The sequence below is a fragment of the Oryctolagus cuniculus genome, chromosome 9 (genome assembly GCF_051225735.1).
Source record: "Oryctolagus cuniculus isolate XC-2025 breed Fujian yellow rabbit chromosome 9, ASM5122573v1, whole genome shotgun sequence".
Taxonomy (NCBI): domain Eukaryota; kingdom Metazoa; phylum Chordata; class Mammalia; order Lagomorpha; family Leporidae; genus Oryctolagus; species Oryctolagus cuniculus.
The window spans coordinates 76528939-76554835 of NC_142875.1; the positions used below are offsets into that span (position 1 = coordinate 76528939).

The following is a 25897-nucleotide window of genomic DNA, read 5'->3' on the forward strand; positions in this document are numbered from 1 at the left end:
CATAGAGTAGAGACTCTTCAAGGAGATAGCTACTGAGTTGAGTATGGAAGGGTTTGAATAAATAAAAGAGAGCACTGAAAATAGAATCTAGTGCATACATTGGGACAGAGGAGAGGGAAAAGACAAGCAGAAACATGAAGTAGAAATTAGAATTATATTCCAAGAACCTGCGAGGATGACCCAGTTTACAAGGAAAAATCTCTGCAGCTTAAGTTGCTGATGGAAATAAGCTCAGGTTGGATATGGTTATTGTATCTTGAGAGTTCAAGATCCATGGAAATAAGAGTGAAGCTGCTAGAGAGTATTGGGGAGAGGGGTATTTTATGTGTCAAAGTATCCTGACTACTGTCATGAATTAACATCTACTTGGTAATTTATAGTTGACAAATTTTTATTTTATTACCTAACTTAATTCTCACAACACTTGAGATGTCATCTTTATTTTTCAGATAAGAATGCTGACCCAAAGATGCTAACTGGCTTTAACTGTGCATAAACTGTGTGTCTTCTGACGTACATACAGCTCTTCACAATGAGAGCAATACTTCAAGATGCATGTTGTAGGATTCTACCCACTACAATGTGTAAGAAGAAAGACAAGGTAAGGAGACCATTGTTTAGAAACTTTGTCAGAGCAACGAGCAAATGGACTAAACAGTGGCAGTGGAAACATAAAGGAAAGGAGAATGAAGAAAAATTTCAAAGGAATAATCAGAGGAATTGGTGACTCATTGGATTTATGTGGAGAAGGCAAAGTGAGAATCAAAGATAATACCACGTGTGAAGACCTGAGTGAAAGAATGATGGTGCCATCTGCAGTAGCAGAGGAAAAGCTCCATTTGGCAAGTTTGGATTTGACTAACTTTGGATTGTTGGGGTAAAGACTGTCCATATTGTAATTTCTACATGTAGCAACAGTGAGTGCTCATTAATATATGTTCCACGGCTTAAAGAACAAATAATAATGTAAAGAAGGGGAATGGCTGAGAGTAACCAAGAATGGGGTAGTTACAGAAATGAAAACACAAATGTCAAGGATCAGGCCCAGGTGAATGCCCTCAGCTAGGAGAGGCAAAACAAAACAAAACAAAACAAAACAAAACAAAACCAACACAGGGGGACAGGACAAGGAGGATTAGTGTCAGGAATAGAAGCATGGGAGGGTCTTCTGAATGTTTACAGTTCCTAGACTCATGAAAGAAGCTTTATTATTGTTCCACAAAAGTCTTTATATAGTTAGGCATCACTTCAACATTTTAGCAGATCATTGTCTACTAGGGTCCCATTGCTTTGGGTAAAGAGACTCCTCTTTCATCCATATGCTTACATAGTTTCTCATAACGCTAACTCACAGGACTGTTGGTTACAGTCATCTGGAGCATTGCTATATCTACAGATAGCTGAGACCCATTCCAGATTTCCTGAATCATACCTTGGAGGCACAGATAATGAATTTGCATCTTTACATGCCCCTAGGAGATTTTCTTGTATGCTACAATTTGAAATTTTAGTGTTGGACAGTAAAAGGTAAAATGACCAAGAGGAAAAAAATATGGCTAAAAATAACTACAATCTGAAATTAAAATCTTGATAGATTCCTGGTAACATGCTCAGCATTTGTGGGAACCTAAAAGGCAAAGCCACAATTTACAATGATATATATTTTAGAAAATACCCTGGGAAACCCTCCCCCCTTTTTTTTTTCAAACAATTTGGTTAAGTTAGCTCTGGTTTGCATCCATACTTACGGTTTCCATGTTGGATGGTAACTACAAAGCAACATAACATCTTCTTTGTGGTGAGTGATGGTTCAGGAGGCCAACATGCTGATATAACTTTGAGCTTTAAAAAAACTTCAGAATTTTCAATTCATATGCTTTCTCTTACCTTGCAGTTTTTAGAAGATGAACATGAAAAGACTGTCTGTTGTTTTGTAGTTATTTGAATTTTTAGGTCACTTCCATCGCCTTTTCCAACATCTGTATAAAATTAAAAAGATAGGCACACTAATGAGGAAACAATAAAATATTCTAGCTGGTTCAAAGTACCACACACAAGCATATAGTAAATGATGCAATGAACCTACGACTAGATGCAAATGGGCTAGTAGCCAATTGCATTCCACTGAACATATCCAGTTTGCATTTCTATGTAGAAAAGTTGTTTGCATTATCACTTTTCTACAACTTGCAGAGTAAAGAGCTCAAAGACAATGAAAGCTGGAAAGTGTGCAGTCACAGACATTACCCATCTAAGAGCCTCTCACACTTTTTCTTCTCAGTCTCCCTAGCTCCTTTCTCTTGTTGTCACAACCATTTGAAAGATTATTTTTATTCAAAAATCATACTGATCCCAGTAAGTTTGGCCCGCTTATTTACACGGGTGCAGGACGAATTTTAACTTGTCCAACAGTCCTTCCTGAGTTGGTTTACAAGCTAAGACATGTGGAAAGCTGAACACCCAGGATCTTGGATCTCAGATTGTCTTTTATTTGTTTGTTTGAAAGGCAGAGTTAGAGAGAGACAAAGATCTTCCATCTACTGCTTCACTCCCACAAATGGTCACAACATCCATGGGTGGGCCACACTGAAGCCAGGAGCCTGGAACTCCATCTGAGTCTCCCTTGTAGGTACCAGGGGCCCAAGCAGTCAGGCCATCCTCTGCTGCTCTCAGGTGCACCCACAGGGATCTGGATTTGGAACAGCACTTAAGTGGAATGATAAAACTGTAGGCAGTGGTTTAGCCTTCTATGCCGCAATGCTGGCCCCTGAGATTGAGGTTTTCCAATCCTCTATTTCATGTTAGTCTGAGATAAGCAAATCATGCCATAAAATTCCACACAACTTCACCTACAATAACTTGAAGTTGTGAATTTGAGCAACTCCCTATTTTTTCCAGATCTGCACCTTACAGTTGTAAGCATTGTCTCTACAGGGTTTTTTTTTTTTTTTTTTAAAGATTTATTTTATTTATTTGAAAGACAGTTAGAGAGGTAGAGACAGAGAGACACCCGCTGGTTCACTCCCAGGATGGCCGCAACGGCCAGAGCTGTGCCAATAGGAAGCCAGGAGCTTCTTGCAGGTCTCTCACGTGGGTGCAAGGGTCCAAGAACTTGGGCCATCTTCTACTGCTTTCCTAGGCCATAGCAGAAAGCTGGATCAGGAGGAGCATCTAGGACTAGAAACAGTGTCCATATGGGATGCTGGCACTTCAGGCCAGGGCTTTTAACCCACTGTGTCGTAGCACTGGCCCCTTCTACAAGGTTTAAATAAAACCCAAAGTGATATTAAGAAAGAAGACATAATCTTAGGATATAATATCCGACTGACACAAAAATTCCCAAATTTTTAAATGATTTTTAGGCTTTGAATTTTGAGAAACTATTTTATTCTCATTGTTCCTATGAGAGAAAGGTGTTAAAACTTCATTAGGCTGAAATGCCCGTGACTTCCCTGAAATGGTTTAAAACTCACAAAGATTTCTTTAGATGCCCTAGTACTAGTAAAGCTCATCTGTATATATCCACAAGCAAATCTTCCCAAAGAATGGGAACATTGTTGCTTCTGCCCAGTTTTTCAGTTATACAAAAACACTTACTATGAATTGAATAAATGATAATTTTGTATGGCGTAAGGATTTTTTTTGGCGGGAGAGTCCAGTTGCAGAGATTTTTCACATTCTCAAAATATCCAACATATCTACTCTGCAAAGAAACAAAAGCTTCAGGTTACATGAGGAAGAAAAGCTGAAAATCAGAAATTCCTATTGTGAGGGCAGGGCATAGAGCTTGGTAAGGGCAGTAAGAAATTAAGAAATCACTTGCTGGATTTTGTTATAAGACAGAGTGTTTTTATGTATGTGGCCTCAAAACTACCTTAGGAAACAATACTGAACTAAGTGCTTTGGGAGGAAACCAGAAAGGAATCAGGTCTGGCTTATAGGGTGCTTATAATTATGATTGTGTTTTAGACTACACCATTATCCATGTGTGGATAGAAGCAAGGATGTGACTGAGTTACGGGAAGCTTTGTGATTGGGTGAAGAATAGCCTATGATAATGGAAGAATGGTATTTGCAAACTCAGGAGGAGACCAACATCTCTCAGGTAGATTCTTGGTCATTTTTACCTTGCCTCTGCCAGCTAGAGTTTCTTTAATTATCATTTTCTCAGTTCTGTTGTTGCAAAGAAGTTCTGGAATTTTCTTGGTTTCATTCTTTCTGTGATAAACTTATTCACAAGGTCTGTCCTTGAGTCTTTCTTAAGGAAGTTGAACAGTTCTGGCACTGAACCAACAGGACTCAGAAGTTCACAGATTCTTCTTTCCCCATTGGGAAGTTTAATAAAATTAAGTGTTGTACTTTCTATGAGAAAGGGCAGCCATGAGATAGTCTCATGCAAGTTCTTAACTCAGGGATAGATGTAATGTGACCAGGAGACTGGCTCACTGGGAGGGTCAGAATGTGATGGTGTCTGGAGAATCATCACTTGACATAAAGGAACCTCTGCCCCAGGGCCTTGCCAAATCTGAAGTCTGCAGCTGAGTTCTTCTATTGCTATCCCAGTGAATCAGAAGACATTCAGGTGTAGCATATGGTGTGCTAGTTCTGGACTAAAGTCAGGATAACTGTGCAGGACTAAAGGAGAAATGGAGAAAGGGAGATGTATGGGGAGAGTCAGTGAAGGAGCTGCATTTCACATACCCTTGGCTCCTGCCACCAGATTCATAGCATGAAGATACACAGTGCTGACAAGCTGGGAAATAGCAAAGGGTCTTATTGTCTTAGAGCACAGGATATGTGACAGCACTTAATGAAGAAAAAATTTGAAAAATCAAATTGAAGAGGATTTTTTTTAACAGGCAGAGTGGACAGTGAGAGAGAGAGACAGAGAGAAAGGTCTTCCTTTTGCCGTTGGTTCACCCTCCAATGGCCGCCGCGGCTGGTGCGCTGCGGCCGGCACACCATGCTGATCCAATGGCAGGAGCCAGGTGCTTCTCCTGGTCTCCCATGGGGTGCAGGGCCCAAGGACTTGGGCCATCCTCCACTGCACTCCCAGGCCATAGCAGAGGGCTGGCTTGGAAGAGGGGCAACCGGGACAGAATCCGGCACCCTGACTGGGACTAGAACCCGATGTGCCGGCGCCGCAAGGCAGAGGATTAGCCTAGTGAGCCGCAGCACCGGCCGCAGAAGATCTTGAGAGCTAGGTTAGAACATATAGTTGCCATTGGCAGCAGGGAGCCATCATGGATTTTGAGCATGGAAATGGCGTGATAAAAGATGGACTTCAGTAGGTTGATGTATTACTTTTATCCAAGGGTGTATGTATATCTTGTTTTTTGTTTTCTTTGGCTTAGGTATGGGAGAAAAGTATTGGTGAGTAAAGGCTGAATTCTTTTGTCCTAACCAAAGATCTAGGGTGAGAAGTTACTGTGTGCTGCTTTCAAAGCCCAGTGTAGTTATTCAGTTGCCATCACTTCACTCAAAGAAAGTCTCTCATTTATAGCTACATTCACATCTCCCTAAGAGTCTCAATCAGCTCTCACTTTGGTTTTAGGGGGACAATAAATAGAAGCTGTTCACAGCATGGACTATACTGGGCTTCAGATTTGACAGATCTAGATTTGAGTTCTTGGTTCTAGTGGTTAATTTCTCTGAACTTCAATTTCATAATCTGTAAAATGGGATTCATAACAGTGCCTATTGAATTAGGTAATGAATATAAAACCCTTAGCATGTATCAATAAAGTCTAGACTGTTGTAAACTCTATCAGATAAATGTTTTGATTTCTGCAATAAACAAATCACAAGGAATAAAAATGAGATGGGAAACAGAAACAGAAAGAGACCTAAGAGAGGTAGCATCCAAATGATATGTATGGGCCTTGTTTGTATTGTAACTGAAACAAAGTTTTCTAAGTATCTTAGACAATTATGAAAATTTAAAAATAAACTCAAAATTTGAAATTATTAAGATTTTATAAGGCATACAGCATTTGATGTGATAAATGGTATTAAGATTTTTGGGTTCTCTTGAGACCTTATGTTAGATGTCATACCAAAATACTTGTGGGATAAAATGATCTCATGGGTGTAATTTCCTTCAGAATAACCCAGGTTTGGTGAAACAGAGTGGAATAGGGTTGAGGAATTTGGATAGAGAGGGGAGAGAATGAATAAACCATGATTGGTTAGTTATGAGATAAAGTGGCATGTTGAGTAAAAATGGATTTGTTGTATAATTGTCTTTTTTGCATATGTTTGAAAATTTCCATAATCTTTTTAAAAGGAAAAAATTCAGCAATCTCCACATAAATATTATAAATCCTAAATGAAATAGTTTTAAGTTTAGAAGCATTTGGGGTATATTAGAGGTTTTGAAAAGTGTTTATTTTCCTTTTTCTTTTTTTTTTTAAATTGACAGAGTTACAGACAGTGTGAGAGAAAAAGGTCTTCCTTCCATTGGTTCACTCCCCAAATGGCTGCTATGGCCGACGCTGCGCTGATCTGAAGCCAGGAGCCAGGTGCTTCTTCCTGGTTTCCCATGGGTGTGCAGGAGCCCAAACACTTGGCCCATCCTCCACTGCCCTCCTTGGCCATAGCAGAGAGCTGGATTGGAAGAGGAGCAACTGGGACTAGAACCCAGTGCCCATATGGGATGCCGGCACTATAGGCGGAGGATTAACCAAGCGAGCCATGGTGCCAGCCTCTATTTTCTTTTTTCTTTAACCATCAAAATATAGACATTCCTTCTCCCTCCCCAACCACTCTCACAAGGAAATCATCTAGAAATAGTTCTCATGATTCTCTGAGAGGGCAACATTGCCGCAGGAGGGGTTTGTGAAAGACTCAGTTCCTCTTCTATGGGGAAATCAAAGGCAACTGATAAGCATTAGGGGCCTGGAATCTTAGGTATTAGACTTGCCTATTACAGGAAAGTAATCAACTGCTGAACTCTGTACACAACAACAAATATCAAATGCTCTAGGGAGGACCCACTGCTCCTCAAGCATGGGCAGCGACTGAGGTATAGGTTTTGGTCCTGAGGAGGAGTTAAAGCCTGCTGCAGGGCACCCAAGGGCCACTGCCTGATATCCAACAGAGAAGAGTCTAAAGTGAAACCATGTGTCGGGCTAATCTTAACCCACTCCTCCCAAAGAAGTGCCCCTTTAAAAAGAAAACTTACTTGGGAGGGAGTTTCAATTCCTTGGAATTTACTACTGATGGTGTGATCAGTACGTCGACTTGCAAAATAAGCAAGACTTTCCTATAGAAAAGGAGCAACATAACAATGGTTCATCTGCAATCTTCCCTTTCCCATAGTAGATGTGTTTTAAGTTTCTAAGGACACATTATTTCCTTAAGGGGGAGCATTCTGTGAAGAGAGGCTACTCAAAATAACAGTATTAAAAAGGCTACATCAAAGATATGTCTCATTCAAAGATTCCTGCATACATGGACTTTCAGAACTAGAATGCCCTTAGAAACTATTTGGTCCAACTCTTCTTTCTACCTTCCAATATACAAATGAGAAGACTGAGATGAAAAGAAAATGAAATTGTAACCCACATTAATAAACCCATGATATACACACAGACTTGGGCATACACACACACCCATCAAACATTGATATTTTCTAATCTCCATTTTAGAAGTGAAACACTACTCAGTAAGTTGCTTTTACAACTCACTGAAACATAATGATGTATGACTTAAAGAAACACCTATTTTCCAAACTTGTGTATCTTAGATTATAAGACAGAAGTGGCTAGAGAGCTGTTTTTTTTTCCTTTTTTTTAAATTTAATAAATATAAATTTCCAAAGTACGGTTTATGGATTACATTGGCTTTCTCCCCCATAATTTCCCTCCCACTCGCACTCCTCCCATCTCCTGGAGAGCTGACTGTTGTGCATAACCCTCAGCTCCTCTTCTCTCTACTGCAGGCCAGCAGACCAGAGCTGCTGGAAGTAGGGACTTAAGTGGCAGCTTCCCAAAAATATGGCAGCAAAATGAACCCTGCTTTAAGACATGGGAACAACTCACCTTCTCTTCTCAGCAATTTCCAGATTACAGTTATTATGTATATTGACTTTGCAAAAATAGTAATTAACCATGAGAGACTCTGAGTGGGAAAGCAAGGCCTTTTATGTATATACAGCAATTTTAAGGATAGCCAAGGTCCTCTGCAAAATGCATCTAATTAATCTGAATATTATTCTCATGAGGAAGTCCTGCAACGCTTTGCATTTGTATAACTTGGCTTTACTGACCTCACTTAATCCTGCTCCTATTGGGTCCCACTTGTATTTAAAAGATTAATAGTATTAATAATAATAATAATAAAAGATTAATCATGATTTTTTTGCATTCGTTTTTATTTTTAAAATACTGATTTAACATTATTTATGCTAACTACTGAGATTTTTTATATTCCCTTAAATTTTATGCCTCACACATTTTACCCTAGTCCTTGTCCAGGGTAAGAAGTAGTCATTTACTAATTTCATAGTGGATATGAAACAAAGGAGGAGCCAACCAATACTTTTTAATGACCCACTCTCCAGTTACAGTTTCACTTAACCATTGGGACTCAGAGAGTCACCATAACATCCTAGCAGTGATAGTTCAGAATTGGCGATTTCAGTAAGCACAAGACAGATTGTAGTAACATGTTTCATACCTTTGCAGTACCAAAGATCTGATTACCAATGAGGCAAGCACAGACCATTGTCCCAGTTCTTCCTAGAAAAGAAAAGTTAGTTTAAGAAGCTAGTTCATGGTAGAACTTAGTATGAAAATACACTCAGAAGTATCCAGAGTGTGTTTTTGATTGACTTTTTTACACCCTGAATGTGCTTGTCACAAATAGTTTAGTAATAGCCAAGATATTTCGCTGTTTTATGGTTGTATCTGGAATTTGGTTCTGTAAATGGACATGATACACTTGTGCACATGTGTACTTGTCTTGAATCACAGATGCTGGGAAACACACTGGAGGCAGTCAGTTCTGCCTAGGACTCCAAGCCTAAAGCCTCACTTGCTAATTAGGAACTAATTCTACACTCTATGATCCATATAACATAAATAAAAGTATCTATAAAAGTTAAAAATAGCGGTCAGAGTTGTGGCACAGCAGGTTAAGCTAGTCCATTTCAGATCCAGCTCCTTGCTAATGAGTCTGGGGATTTAGCAGATGACCAAAGTACTTGGGCCCCTGCCACCCATGGGGGAGACCCAGAAAGGGTTCCAGGCTCCCAGTTTCAGCCATCCCCAGTCCTGGTCATTGTGGCCATTTGGAGAGTGAACCACTTGATAGAAGATCTCTCTGCCTCTCCCTCTCTCTTTCTGTGCCACTGCCTTTCAAATAAATTAAACATTCTTTTAGAAAAAGAATAAAACCAGGATCACAACTCAAAATGGCTTTTAGCATTTGCAATACTCATTGTTTCTTCCATAGAGTATTTAATTGTAGTACAAAAGTTTTTAAACATATGAAAGCATACAGAACAGGATAGTGAACCCTCGTGTACTTTTCCTGATTTTGTAATTACTGATATTTGCTGAACTTGGTTACTTTCCCTCTCCTCTTTCCTCGCTTCTCTCCTACCCCTCCCCTCTCCTCTATCCTCTATCCTTTCTTCTTCTGTGCCATCTCCTTTCTTTTCCACTGTTACATTTTAAAGCAAATCCTTGACCTTATGCTTCATGTCATTTATCCTCAAAATTTCTCGAGTTTTATTTGAATTTCTATTTTTCATCTGCCATACAAAATTTAACTTTAAAAAGATGTTGTTTCCTGGGGGCCACCGTCCAGGGCACAGGTAGCCACTGCGCTGCGGGGGCACCTGGCGTCTGGGGCTGTGATGCGCTCTCCTGAGGACTGGCGACCGGGCCAGCTTCCTGGGTGCTGCCATGGAGGAGTTGTAGTCAGTTCTCAGCCTGGAGCCTCCCCTGAGTCAGGAGACACTTTCAGACCTATGGAAACTGCTTTCTGAGTACAACCTGCTGACCACCTTGCTGAACCCTCCCTTGGATGATCTGCTGTCCACTAAAGATGTTGCCAACTGGCTCAACGAAGACCCAGATGAAGGGCTCTGAGTACCAGCAGCTCCTGCACCAGAGGCCCCCACCCCAGCTGCCCCTGGGCTGGCGACCCCTGCACCAGCCACCTGCTGGCCCCTGTCATCCTCTGTCCCTTCCCAAAAGACCTACCACGGCAACTCCAGTTTCCGGCTGGGCTTCCTGCACTCTGGGACGGCCAAGTCTGTCACCTGCACGTACTCCCCCTGCCTCAACAAGCTCTTCTAGCAGCTAGCAAACACCTGCCCTGTGCAGCTGTGGGTCGACTCAACACCCCTGCCTGGCACCCGTGTGCGGGCCATGGCCATCTTCAAGAAGTCTCAACACATGAAGGAAGTTGTCAGACACTGCCCCCACCACGAGTGCTGTTCCGATAGTGATGATCTGGCCCCTCTCTCAGCATCTCATCCGGGTGGAGGGAAATCTGTGTGCTGAGTATTTGGATGACAGAAACACCTTCCGACACAGTGTGGTGGTGCCCTATGAGCCACCCGACATTGGCCCTGACTGTACCACCATCCACTATAATTACATGTGTAACAGCTCCTGCATGGGGGGCATGAACCGGTGGCCCATCCTCACCCTCATCACACTGGAAGATTCCAGGGGGAACCTGCTAGGATGGAACAGCTTTGAGGTGCGAGTGTGTGCCTGTCCTGGGAGGGACCACGGCACAGAGGAAGAAAATTTCCTCAAGAAAGGGGAGTCCTGCCCTGAGCTGCCCCCCGGGAGCTCTAAGCAAGCACTGCCAACCACCACCACCGACTCCTCTCCCAAGAAAAAGAAGCCACTTGATAGAGAATATTGCATCATTAAGATCCGTGGGCGTGAATGCTTCAAGGTGTTCCAAGAGCTGAATGAGGTCCTGGAGCTCAAGGATGCCAAGGCCAAGAAGGAGCCCTGGGGGAGCAGGGCTCACTCCAGCTGCCCAAAGGCCAAGAAGGGGCAGTCTACCTCCTGCAGTAAAAAACTAATGTTCAAGAGAGAGGGGCCCAACTCAGACTGAGGTCTCACCTTCTGACCACGTTGACGACCCCCATGCCCTCCTACCTTGACATTTTGGGACTCAGGTGCTTGAACCCTACTTGGTAGAGGTATGCCTCAGAACTCCCAGGAATTCTTCCACTTGCCTTGGCCTGCACTGGTGGTATTGGGGGGAGGAAGGGAGGGGCAGTGGGAGCTAGGATGGGCCAGCCTTAGCTTTTAGAATTTTGACTGTGAGGAATGTTTGGGGGGAAAAATGCTCTGAGAAGCAGCCCTAGGCTGGGTGGGAAGCCCAGCCCTCCTGCTGTGCTGAGCAGGGATGTGGCCACAACTTCATGAAATGCTGATCATGCCTACCTCACAGGGTCTACTGTGAGGATTAATGAAATGCTGTGTGGCTGTCCTGGAAAGCACCCTTTATTATAGGGTGGCTGGGATGTGGCACCCTCATGGGAGCTGGTTCCCTGCCCTCCTGCTGGCTGGGTTGACAGCTTCACTGGTTGGGCACCTGGTCTACGCTGGTGCAGCCAAATCCTGCCCAGCCTCTTAGTGACAATGGCACCTGAAAGAAGTCCTGCCCTAACCTACGCCTGGAGGATTCCATCTCATGTACCATCTGCATCTACTAAGACCTTTTTCACTTTCCCCACAATGCTCAGGGTCAATTTCTTTTGCACCTTGCAAGGCACATCTGCATTTGTCACCGCCAGTCCTCTTCCCTTTTTATATCCCCTTTTTATATCGGTTTCTTATTTTACAATAAAACGTGAGTACCATCCTGTGTCTCAAAAAAAAAATAAAAATGTTTGCTTAATTACTGTAGCTTTTTACTTAGTACACACTGAACCTAATTACTTAATGTAATTCCAAACTTATTTTTACCTGAGATGCACAGAATTTTCTATCATTTTAAAAATGTTTAATGAACCGCTAAATTGCTTTCTCAGTCTGTCATTGCAAACACTATTCTAAGCCAGGTACTTCCAAAGAGGAGTTTTTCCACCTTTTGCATGAAGTTTCCTGAAAAGGAGGCTACTGATCAACAGCTTGGTTGGCTCCTGACTCCAGCTTCCTCCTAATACAGACTTTTGGAGGCAGTGGTGATGGCTCAAGTAATTTGATTTCCTGCCATCCACATTGAGAGACCAGCACTGTATTCCTGGCTCCTGGCTCCTGGCTCCTGGCTACTACTGGGGCTGATGTTCTGAGTATTTGGGGAATGAACCAGCAGATGGGAGTGCCAGTGCTCTCTTTGTCTCTCCCCTCTAATATAATAATACTAAAAAAAGAGCTACCAACAATAATCTAATAATTTGGTACTTTGAAAAGATTGATAAAATTGAAAAATCCCTGGTGAAACTAATCAAAGAAAATAGAGACAAGGCATCAAGAAAGCTACATAGGGAATAAAAAGGGGAGCACACTCTAGATATTAGAATAGTAAGATTATATGTTGAACAATTTGATGCCAAGACATTTGAAATTGTATATAAAATGGACAAATGCTTGGGAATATACAACTAACTAAAATAGATACAAGAAATAGTTTTAAACAATCCTATATCTAACAAAATCTGATTTACAACTTGAAAACATCCACAGAGAAAACTGTAGGTTGATGTGGGTTCACTAGGGAGTCCTAGCTTACATTTAAGGTAAAGAAAAAAAAATAATAACCAAGTTAAACAGACTTGGAGAATAAAAAAGAAAGGAAATGCAGCCTAGCTCATTTTGTGAAGCCAACAGTTGAAATTAACATTATGAGGGAAACTAAAAAAAGAATATCCAATCATACCCATGGCCCGGATACAAGAACTGTAAACCAAACTATCAACAGAATCTAGCAGCTTTCTATTAAGAAGGTAATATAAGTACCACGTGCTAACCGAATGCATCACTCCCACCATGATGCCATCTAACATGCTGTGATGCAACCAAGCAGCTTTACCAGGGCCCAAACACATGGGGTTGCCTGATCCTGGACTTTCAGCCTTCAAATTTGTGGTCTAAATAAACCACTTTTATTATAAAGTACCCAGCCTTCGGTATTTTTGCTACCACAACAGAAAATGGACTACAAAAACCACTGTGAATATAAAGTATAAAATATTATTGAAGGGCCAAATGATTCAAATAAATAGATAACCTAGTTGTCAGTTCTCCCAAATTAATAAATTCAGTTCCTTTCCAATGAAAATCCTAAACATATTGTGAAAACGGACAAAATTATTCTAAAATTGAATGTAAGAATCAAGTTGTAAGAAGAACCAAAGGGTCAGGGAAAAGATGGCAGCTTAGAAACAGGAAAATCTGGGCCAGCACCGTGGCTCAACAGGCTAATCCTCCACCTAGCAGCGCCGGCACACTGGGTTCTAGTCCCAGTCGGGGCGCCGGATTCTGTTCCGGTTGCCCCTCTTCCAGGCCAGCTCTCTGCTGTGGACTGGGAGTGCAGTGGAGGATGGCCCAAGTGCTTGTGTCCTGCACCCCATGGGAGACCAGGAAAAGCACCTGGCTCCTGCCTTTGGATCAGCATGGTGCGCTGGCCGCGGCGGCCATTGGAGGGTGAACCAATGGCAAAAGGATGACCTTTCTCTCTGTCTCTCTCTCTCATTGTCCACTCTGCCTGTCAAAAAAAAGAAAAAAAAATAAACAGGAATATCCAAGTCACATGGGGGCAAAATAGGTAGTTAAAAGGGAGAGAGGTTACATGCAGGAGATAGAACTGCGGGAAATTTACACCGGGAAACCCAGTTGGCCAACACAGACTGGGCAGGTACATGCTGAAAGGGAAAATAAGAAGGAGAAACAGAGGAGACGCAGCATGCACAGGTTGTCGGGGTGGAGGGTGCCAGTCCCCAGTGGATCAGGTTAGGTGGAATTAGGTGTCCATGGAGCTGGGAGTAGCAGCAGGAGGAGGAGATAGGTGAACTGCTTTTGAAGTTCCAAGAGGGGAAAAAAAGAGAAGGTATAAAAAAAGCAAACAGATTGGTACTATGCTGTCCGACCCCTTTTCCCCCTGCCCATCCAGACCTGCAGCTGGCCCACAGAAGCCATCTTTAATGTTTACATTCTCGAACATAGACCTTGGCCTACCAGACACACAAACATCAACTGTGGGAGCCATCCCACGACACCTCCCACACAGGAGCGATGTCCACACTATCTCAGAGGAGACTCTTCCCCACCATGCAAGTCAGGCAACAAGGAAACTCGAGCCCATGAAATCCATCATTGAGAACTCATCTGGGTCTCAGAAGGTGGGGCTAAGTGCACCACAGCTCACACCCAACTCCACCATGATTTACAGGTGAACAGGGCTCCAGTAGATAGTGCTCTGTGCTTCCACTTGAAACGCACACAGAGCAGCACATAACAGAAATCTCACAAGAGAAATTCTGTAAGTTTATAAATATTTGTGTGTAATATATATTTATACACACATATGCTGAAAACAAAGCTAAAACCTGAAATAAGAATAAGGAAGACAATATGAGTCCCCCAAAGGAACATTACAACTCTTCACTAATAGAAGCTGCAGATGAAGTGAGTGAGGATATGTCAGTTCCTGAAAGGTGAGATAAGGCTGAGAGGGATTAGAAATTAATAGAGAATAAAATAACATGCAGTAGATGGTGTTAGAACAATGGACTATATGTATAGAAAAAGAAATACATCCATTTCAATTTTTAAAATTCCAATATTAAGGGGCTGGTGCTGTGGTACAGCAGGTAAAGTCACTGCCTGCTGCTGTTGGCATACCATACGGGTTAGAGTCCCAGCTACTGTACTTTAATCCAACTCCCTACTAATGAGCCTGGGCCCCTGCATCCATGTGGGAAACCCAGAAGCAGCCCTGCCTCCTGCCTTTGGATCTGCCCAGCTATGGCCATTGCAGCTAAATGGGGAGTAAACCAATGGGTAGAAGGCCCTCCCCATCTCTCCTGTCTGTAACTCTGCCTCTCAAATAAATAAATCTTTAAAAAAATTCTAAATTTTAAACCTTACTCATATTGTTTGATAGTAAGATGAATCTGTTTTATACTTTAATATACATTTTGAATTTCTTTAGAAAAAAAGAAAAAATGCTATTACCTTTGCCGCCTTTGCAGTGAATCACTACTACGTTCTTCTTGTCTTGAGCCAGCCACATATTTACTTCTTTGGAGAATACCACCATCTCGCTGATTTTAAAAGTTAGACTTTTAGTTGAATTAAAATATTTCCAAAACAATAAAGCCCAGTGTATCTGGCCCTCTTCTCATAGCCAGTGTTGCATAAAAGTTACCTGAGAGTAGGGACATTATGATCATCAATCATGATTCTTTGGACTCTGTTATGAAAATGTTCAGGATTATAAGCTCTTTCACCTAAAATAAATCATACAGATGTCATATTTTCATAACTAATAACATAATAAATGATGAGTTATGAACATGTTAAAGTTTTCTATTGAAATTCCTTATCAAAAGGAGTTTTCTGGCCGGCGCCGCGGCTCACTAGGCTAATCCTCCGCCTAGCGGCGCCGGCACACCAGGTTCTAGTCCCGGTTGGGGCGCCGGATTCTGTCCCGGTTGCCCCTCTTCCAGGCCAGCTCTCTGCTGTGGTCAGGGAGTGCAGTGGAGGATGGCCCAGGTGCTTGGGCCCTGCACCCCATGGGAGACCAGGAAAAGCACCTGGCTCCTGGCTCCTGCCATCGGATCAGCGCGGTGCGCCGGCCGCAGCGCGCCGGCCGCGGTGGCCATTGGAGGGTGAACCAACGGCAAAGGAAGACCTTTCTCTCTGTCTCTCTCTCTCACTGTCCACTCTGCCTGTCAAAAAAATAAAAAAAATAAAACAAACAAACAAACAAAAAAAAAAACAAAAGGAGTTTTCTGAGTGGCTCTAGCTGCTCTAAAAAAACTTGAGGGCCTCAAAAACATAAAAAAATTAGTGACTTATTCTATGGATAAGTTACTGATCCAACTGACTTTTGAATAGCCTTTACTTTAACTTTTTAGCAGATAATTCATTATACTATTGTAAGATAGTTGAAAACAATGGGGCAAAGGCAGTGTAACTGGCCAAAATTCTTTCCCTTGCAAAATGTCCATTTAATAAACAAATAGAGGAAAAACTCAGGAGAGACAAGAGTGGTAACTTAAGGATATCATTTGTTAATATTCTTTAAAGGTTTAGTTTCTTTTTTTAAAATTTTAGTCTACTCTGTAATCACAGGGGTAATTCACCACTAACCATAGTATGCAACAAGTAAAAAGAAGACAACAGTTCCACAGGAGTATAAACAAGGACTAAAAATGACAATCCTCCCCACTCCCACTTAGTACACTGCTGTCATCACAACTCACTCCTAGTGGATAGAGAATTCCTATTTTTGGTCTGTGTCCTCAATGCAGTGTTCCAGGGAAAATAGAAAGTTTTCTTAACCCTAAAACCACTGGAGTAGACCAAACCTCCACTTCTGCCTCTTGGGTTCTAACAGGCTTGTCTCTGTTGAAGGGCACCCACTGAGCTCAATCTTCCTATTAAATGTACCTGAGCAAGATCAGTATTTTTGAACTCACTCTCCTCACTGCCACCAAATGCTTATGATTAAATGACAAGTAGAAATGAAATTGTCTTCTTACATTCATAATTGTTTTCTATCTATAGTAGCAAAATATCAAGTCATGTACATACTGCATAGATTGTAGACTCGGTAATGGTTTCGATGTTTGGTATCCAGGAACCTCACAACTTCCTAAAAGAGACAGACACATATCTTACTATCCAGCATAACCTAGGAATGACCCAGGAGTTAGTTATATAAACATGATGGCTGTTACTTTTTGGCTCTCACTCATGCTTCTAGAAGAGATTCATAGAATATGAAGGTACATGTAGTCCAAGTCATGTCTAACCCATGGATGGCTTTCATACAGTTAACCAGTGTGCTTGGCTACTCAAATTATTCTCTACTCCAAGTAAGCATTGTTTACTGCCACTAGAGGAGGAAACTGGCTGGTTAGCTAGCTTTATTTTATTTATTGTCCAAATTCTTAATTCCCAGTTAACATATAGTTCTTATTTAAATTAATTCTGAATAGATATCATTTCGATAATGAACTGATTATTATGGTCTAAGCATTATATAAATAAATAAAAGGCAAAGTATATAGTATTACTCTGTATATGCATAAAATGATAGATTTTATCAAATTTTAGAAAAGTCATAGCTATATGAAGACATTTTGGTTCATTTCTTTTAAAAACTAATATAGGTCTGTGTGTATATATAATTTTAAAAATACTGGCTATTACTTAAAATACAGCAAAAACTATCTGATATAATCCATTATGATGTTTTACGTTAGAGAGTAAGATTTCAGAGGAAGACTGACAAACCTGGGTCAACAGTAAACTATGACTCCACATCTGTGTTCACTGAAAATTGAGTATTTATTAGATAAAAACTCTTACCTTAATTGGATTCCTGTAGAAAGACTGCTTTCCAGAAGATGGAAATGACATGGCGATAATGCGATCTAAAAAATCACGATAATCACTATTATGAATGTGATTATAGATGTGGAACAATATATGAAAATAATTTAAGTATGTTTAGACTTTTGTTACAGAAAAGAACTTTCAAGGGGTTGGCATAGTGGTATATTGGGTTAAGCCGCTTCCTGTGAGGCAGACATCCCAGATGGGTGTCAGTTTGAATCCCAACTGTTCATCCAGCTCCCTACTAACATGCCTGGGAAAGCAGCAGAAGATAGCTCAAGTACTTGAGTTTTTGCCACCTATGTGGGAGACCCAGATGAAGCTCCTGGCTCCTGGCTCCTGGCTCCTGTCTTGGGCCTGGCTCAGCCCTCACCAGTACAGCCATTTGGGGAGTGAACCAGTGAATGGCAAATATTTCTCTGTCTCTTTCTCTCTCTCTCTCTTTTTCTTTCTCTCTGTTCCCCTCTCCCTGTCACTGTAACTCTGCCTTTCAAATACAATAAAGGAAACTTTGAAAAAAACTTTAAAGGTTGAGGTTGACAGAAAAAAGCTATCCCAGACACAGGATAACCAAGAGAATATACTAAATTACCCAGTGTAATGACCAGTTAAATGTCATGGTGTCCTAAGACTCAGTTGATTCTAGTAATATGCCAGAGTTGTGTTGAGCTCATTCTGGAGCACCTCGTTAAGCACCAAAGGAAAACTGAGAGGTCTGGGTTCTGGTGATTGTGGGAACTTCCAGGGTTTCAACACTCCTGACTCAGAAGACTTTTAAGACCTGCAATGCAGTGGCCTCCATCTCTGGTATTCTAAGAAGAGAAGAGGACTCTCTGGATCTGTAAGACCCAAGAGAACTATCCGAACTCAATAAATTCTCAAGAAACTGAAAATCATTCAACTTTCTCTAGAGCAGTCAAGTATCCCTGATTTGGTATGATGTGGAGAGCTTCCATTGTGAGAGTTAAACTACAGATATGTCATACCATCTCACTGGCATATGTCTTTGTGGGGGGAAAAATGGAAGAATATGGCTTAGAAAAAGCAAAAGCAAAATAAAAATTTGCACACAAGAAAAGTAGGACAATGTAAGTAAATCAATAGCTAAGCTTAACAAACCAGTTATGTAAGTGAGATCTAGGTCAAATCCATCTCTCCTGTATCGCCTTTTGTTTTCTGAAACCTGAGAGTTCAAAACAATAATTAACTTGTCAAACACAAATCAACTTAGAAGTGAAGAACATTATATAGGTATCTACATCCCTTGCCATTATGTCCCAAAACACAAGTTTTGCCCACTCACCAGTCTTCTGGTCAGCTTTTGGAGTTGTCTGTTTTGGTAAGCCAGATGGAAAACTCTTACCAAAATTATAAGGCGTAGAGGTCGAAGCAGAACGGCCACCCTAACAAACATTTAAAAGATACATTTTTTGTTTTAGAAACAAGATTTTATCTGGATAGACAAAGTTTGGAGCAGTGGTTCTTAACCAGGGGCACTTATGCCACCTGCCCCTGGCCATCCTGGCATGATCTGGAGACATTTGGGATTGTCACAGCTGCTGGTATGGGGTGCTACTCACATCTAGTAGATAAATGCCAAGATTGCTGCCAAATACCATACAATAAATAAAATTTCCCCCTTCCCCCTAACAAAGAATTATCCAACTTAAACTGCCCATAATAATAAAGTTGAGAAATTCATCCTAGAAAAGTGATAATAAGTTCTTAGAATTTGTTTATTCAACATTTACAGTTGAAGAAATTTTCAAGTTTTCCCCAGCAAAACAAGCTTATTATTCAACAGTTATTCCCATCAGTAACATAGGTTCACTACCACTGCGAATGAACATCAAACATACAACAAATTGACACCCTTCCCAAGTGGGCTATCCGGGAACTAATATTCCGGACTAATACTTTTCTAACTTGGGCACACATAAATGCATCACCTGAAAGAGCTTGTTTAAAGATAGCTTGTTTGGGTCCCAGAGATACAGATTTAGTAGGTATGGAATTGGGACCAAGGTATTTTTCTCCTAGCTGCTCAGGTTTCTTATTGAAGACCACATTGGCTTATGCTATTTTCTTTTTTTTAAATTTTATTTGAGCTGTACAATTTTCATGTATTTCATATATACAGATTTAAGAACATAGTGGTCCTGCCCACCCCCACCTGTGGCTCATGTTATTTTCAAACAACTCCAAAGCCTAACACATAACACAGTTAATTGGGTCTGAATTGAAGCCAAGGGAAGCTGGAATACAGAAGAAAGTCAGCTATTTGACTAATGGATAAGCCTGGTGAGCTCCCACCCACTATATGTACATCCCAAATCATATTTGCTTCTGTTCCTCATTGCTCCAGTAGAAAAAATTAATTGCCTAATCCTGAACAGTTTTAACTTTGCCTCAGCTTTCCTAATTTCTACAATAACTATACTGCAAAACTACCTCTGCATTGCTATCCACAACACTTACTATTTTTCTGTTTTGTTTGCTGTTCTTTGAGACTCATGATTAAAGTTATTTGAATTTTGCCTATGCTAAAATGAAAGGTTGAAGTGCATGGAAATTTATCTAAGATTTCTTTTTTAAGTAGCTTATTTGGTACAGAATCAGAATATTCCAAGTTGAAAAGACTATGTGGAATAATTACCACAGAAAATAGAAAAAGGAAAAGAAAAAACTGAGAGATATATCATATGTTTCATACCTTGGTACGTCTTTCAGAAATCTTAGGTCAAAAAAGAAGTAAATGGTATCGATCAAGAGAGTTATTGCAATAATGACAGCATCTAAGATATTAAATAGATCAGTAAAATATGTCTTCCTCCTGCAATATAAAAAAAGTTTGTCCCTCACAAGATAGGAATATTTTAAAAGTACATATTATTTGACTCATTGCCATTAAACATTCTCCTTTCAATAATTATTTAAGATGAAATTTCTAGATTCAACTTTGATAAAAATGAAATGTGAATGGAAATTTTACATATAGGAAATTTATATTCATTAATAGATTCATATGTATAACTAAAGCTTTACTATGGCAGTTTCAGTGTAGTAAGAGATAGAGGAGAACCACAGAATAAGAGGTAAGCATTGATTTCATGTGGGTGACAGAAGAAATGTGGGATATTGGGCAGTACTATTGGGAAATGGAAGTTGAATATGTCACACTATTAGAGCACCTGGAGCCGTGAGGAGTTATAACAGAGAAGCTTATGAGATGAAGAAGCATCCACTATTTAGACCTGCAAACTCACATTCTGGCTCTGAACCCACACTGGAATACCAGCAGGCTTCTGTAGCCTCCTTTGGGCAAAGATGAACTCCATTCACCACAGCTTCCTCCTCAAAGTGGCTCCTTCAGACATGGGCATTTGTTCTCCAGGAAATGCTCTTTCTGAGTCAAGGAGGCCCCTTTCAGGGTCTGAGAAACCTGATTTTGGGCAACTCTGCTTAGTTCAATGGAATGAGGATGGGGAGTCAACAGAGGAGACAAACTGCCTTCTGAGACCTCTAGATGAAAGGAGGCTGGAGAACTTAGTTCTTGACTCCCCTATTGGTCATGTCCAAGGCTTGGCTCATACCACACACCTTCTCAGAAAGCTGGCAGAGAAAAAGTGACCACTGCTTCACTACCAAGGCCCTCTAATGGGATGAGCATGCTTCATGTCTCCTCTTCACCTCACTAAAATTTGCATTCTTTTTTTTTTATAGATTATTTATTTGAAGGGCAGAGAGTTACAGAGAGAAAGAGAAGGGGAAAGAGCGAGTGAGAGAGATCTTCTGTCTGCTGATTCACTCTCCTAAATTGCCCAAACAGCTAGGGCTCTGCCAGGCCAGAGCCAGGAGCTTCCTCCAGGTCTCCCACATGGGTGCAGTGGCCTAGGGACTTGGGTCATCTTCCACTGCTGTCCCAGGTGCATTAGCAGAGGACTGGACTGGAAGTAGAGCAGCCAGGATTCTAACCAGTTGCCATATGGGATGTCGGCACTGCAGGTGGCAGCTAAACCCACTGTACCACAGTGCCAGCTCCAAAATTTTCATCCTGAGATAAGACACAGGGTGATTTATGATTTATTGTCTAGTACTTAGTATACTGTTAAATGTCATTTATGATTCAGTTATTTTTTAAATATTTTTTCGAATGGCAGAGTGACAAAGACACATAGAAAGAGACAGAGACAGAAAGAGAGAGACAGAATGTTTCATCTTCTGGTTCACTCCCCAAGTGATAGCAATGGCTAAGAGTGGGCCAGGCCAAAGGCAGTAGCCGAGAACTCCATCTAAGTCTTTCATGTGGTGGCAGGACCAAATACTTGGGCCATCTTCCACTGCTTTCAGAGAAGTATTATCAGAGAGCTGGATCAGAAGTGGAACAGCTGGGACTCAAACTGTTTCTCTGACATGGGAGGCTGGCATTGCAAAGTGGCAGCCTAGCTCACTGAGTCAGTGCCAGCACCATGAGTCAACTCTTAATAAAGGTACCAATATTTGTACTTCATATACATGTTCTTATTTCTGTGTAACTTTGCCTTTCAAATAAATCTTTTTTGGGAATCTGAATTTTTCTGTGGACTTCATTTACTTCCTTACATATTCTAGATATTAATTCTCTGTCAGATATATAGTTTACAAATCTTTCTCCCATCTCTTCACTATGATGATTGTTTCTTTGACCATGCAGAAGCTTTTTTGATTAATAAAATTCCATTTATTTATTTTTGCTTTTGTTGATTGTACTTTTGTGGTCTTATCCAAAAACCCATTGCCTATATTGATGCCTTCAAGTGTTTTTCCTATGATTTCTTCTAGGTGTTTCACAGTATCTGGCCTTATATTTAGATTGATCTGTATTGAGTTGATATTTGTATAGGGTGAGAAGTAGGGAAGGGTGATACTTTAATCTTTTGTCTATGGATATTCAGCTTTCCCAGCATCATGTATAGAGGAGATTGTCATTTTTCCATGGTATATTTTTGGTGACTTAGTTGAGAATCAGTTGGTTATAGATGTGTGGATTTAATTTTGGGATCCCTGTTCTGTTTCATTGCTCTATGTATCCTTATGCCAATACCATGATATTTTGGTTACTATCATTTAATATTATGCTTGTGATGCTTTAAGTTTTGTTCTTTTTGTTCAAGATTACTTTGGTTATTTGGAGTCTTTTGTGCTTTTATGTGAATTTTAGGATTTTTTCTAGTTATGTAAACAATGGCATTGGGTATTTTGATGGCGATTATACCATCTTATACGATCTTAACTCTTGCAACCCACAAATATGGGACCTCATTCTTTGTACGTGTGTGTGTGCTTCAATTTCTTTTATCAGTGTTTTATAATTGTCATTGTAGAGGTGTTTCTCATCCTTGGTTAATTTTACTCCATGATGCTTTCTTTAAAAAATTGATATCATGCATGATTGTTTTTATGATTTCCTTCTCAGCAAGTTCATTATTGGTATATAACAAGACTGCCAGTGGATCAGGCATTGTGGTGCAGCAGTTAAGGAACCGCTTGGGACACCCACATCCCATATTGGACTGCCTGGTTTGAATCCCAGCTAGTCTGCTTCTGTTGCAGCTTCCTAATGTGCCTGGGAAGGCAGCAGATGATAGCTCAAATACTTAGGCCCCTATCACCCATGTGGAAGACAAAGATGAAGTTCCTGGATTCTGTCTTCAGCCTGGCCTAGTCCTGGCCTAGACATGGCCATTGGGGGAGTGAACCAGCAGGTAGAAGATCTTTCTCTGTCTCTGCCTTTTGCTCTCTTTCTGGTAGTATGCTTTTTAAATAAAGAAATCCTTTTAAATGTTACCGATTTTTCCAGGTTGATTTAGTGTCCTCCAACTTTACTGAATTTGTTTATTATTTTTGACATTCTTTTGGTGGGGTCTTTAGATGAATTATATCATCTACCAATATGTATAATTTGACTTCCCCTTCCTATATGCCTTTTAGTTTTTTCTCTTGCCTAATGAATCTTGCCAAAACTTTCAGTATTGTTCTGAATAAAAGTACTGAGAGAGGACAGCCTTGTGTAATTCCAGATCTTAGAAGAACTGCTTTCAGCTTTTCTCCAATCGGTGCAATGTTGGCTATCAGTTTTTCACCTATAGCCTTTATTATTGAGGTACATTCCTCATATACCTCATTTGTTCAGAGTTTTTATTATGAACTGATGTTGAATTTTACTGAATGCTCTTTCTGTATCTATCAAGATGATCAGGATTTTATCCATTACCTTGATGTGGTATATCATGTTAATTGATTGACGTTGCTGCCATCATCCTTGCATCCCTGGGATAAATCCTACTTGATCATGGTGAATGATCCTTTTGATGTGCTGCTGAAATCAACTTGTTCATATTTTGTTGAGAATTTTTGTTATCTATATTCAACACATGTTCTCCTTGTTAATGTGCATGTGGACACATCAGCTGCTGGTTCTATTTTGCATCCTCTTTATCTATTCAAAGAAGCTTCTACAATATTCCGTTGGAGACTATATACTATTAACATCCAATTGGTGAAAAACTGGGATTTGAATTGCTGTTTCTCTATGGACTTTGCGTGTCAGAAGAAAGATTTTGATAAAGAGGTACACATTTGGTTGGACTGACCAACCAATTATTTTGGGATATGTTTCATGATAACATAAATTACTTTATGTGTTGGGGCTGGCACTGTGGCGCAGTGGGTTAATGCCCTGGCCTGAAGCACTGGCAACCCATATGGGCATTGGTTCGAGACCCAGATGCTCCACTTCCTATCCAGCTCTCGGCTATGGCCTAGGAAAGCAGTAGAAGATGGCCCAAGTCCTTGGGCCCCTGCATCTGCATGGGAGACCTGGAGGAAGGTCCCAGCACCTGGGTTTGGATCAGCACATCTCCGGCCATTGTGGCCAACTGGGGAGTTAAACATTGGATGGAAGACCCCCCCACTCTGCATCTTCTCTCTCTGTGTAACTCTGACTTCCAAATAAATAAATAAAAATACTTTTTAAAATTTACTTTGTTGTTGTTTCTAGGCAGTTTTGGCTAAGATCATGTGTAAAAAAATTACTTTGTGTGCTAAGAAAAAAAGGAATCAAACTTACCCCTCAACATACACTCTGAGTAGAACATCAAAGAAAAAAAAGAATGCAATAGCCAAAGAAATTGAATGGCATTCGAAAACTATTTTGTTATCATTGAAAATTACATCTGACATGATGAGAAATATGTCCACAAAGATGAGCAGGATTCCAAATACTCTATAAAGAACAAAATGTAAATAATGATAATACAGATAAAGAGATTTTTGTCCTATAGTTGGGCTATGTTTAGTTCAATAATCAGATATCAGTATGTGAGTATTTAGGCTTAAACCATCAAGTAAAGGGAAGAACTATGTGGCCTCAGAATCTCAAAAAATTACTCAGTTTTCACACAATCAAAGCATTAGCTGGTGAATAAAATTCTCAGCAGCCCATTTTACAGCATGTTATCTTGTCTTCTTATAGTATGCATATCATACTGACTCCTCAAGACACAGCAGGAAAACAAAATTAGAATTGTATGTCTCTTTTAGTAAATTATTCTTCTAATTTAAGAATTTCTAAGGAATTTCTATAAATTTCTCATAAAGTTGAAACCTCATTAATCTGAAGAATACTTAATAAAAACCAAGTGAGGGCATACTCAACATCAAGGCCTTAAAAGACCACTTTGACTAGTAAGATTTTTTTTTATCAGTGAGTTTTTCAACAAGTACATGATTACAAATTCATGGGTGCTTCTGGCCCAGTAATTCTCACATAAGACAGAATTCAATTCTATCAGTATTTTGAATGCTGTACTCTAAAGTGCCTCCTAAACCTTTCTCTTAAACTTCTAAACACATTCCCTATAAACTGATTATATTATATAGCCTGTGAAGATTAACTAATCATCAGAGTACTTAATAATTCCAACTCAAATGAAAATATTAATTTAAAAGGAAAGAATTATTTATATTCCATAAATTTATATGAAATCTTTTATATACTTTTTGTTCAGAGTTTATGTACATTTTTGTATATTAGAGGAACTAAGTATATGTACTAAGTTCCTCTTATGTACAGAAAAGAAACTAAGTAAAATGTTTCCAAAATTAAGAATTAATTCTCATTCTGTATTGTATTTACTAAAATGCCTTACAATATTTATAATGTGTGCTTCGTTATTTTCACTTATACAGGTAGAAAAAACATTAATATATTACTGTTAGACTTAGCAGATGCTATTTCTTTGCAAATCCTGATGTCCAGCTTAAGCCAGAATTCCAAAACAAATGAGATTACATGAAAGGGAAGCACAGAG

The 25897-nt window shown here is 40.2% G+C and overlaps 1 pseudogene across 1 annotated transcript in view; it reads left to right on the forward strand.

Annotated features, from left to right (window-relative positions):
• The window catches only part of LOC149124622 (cellular tumor antigen p53 pseudogene), a 50813-nt pseudogene extending 32189 nt beyond the window's left edge, over positions 1-18624 (forward strand). Inside the window, exon 3 of the transcript XR_016212924.1 lies at positions 450-18624. The product of XR_016212924.1 is annotated as a cellular tumor antigen p53 pseudogene (transcript). The remainder of the gene's footprint in view (positions 1-449) is intronic.
• Positions 18625-25897: the final 7273 nt, after the last annotated feature.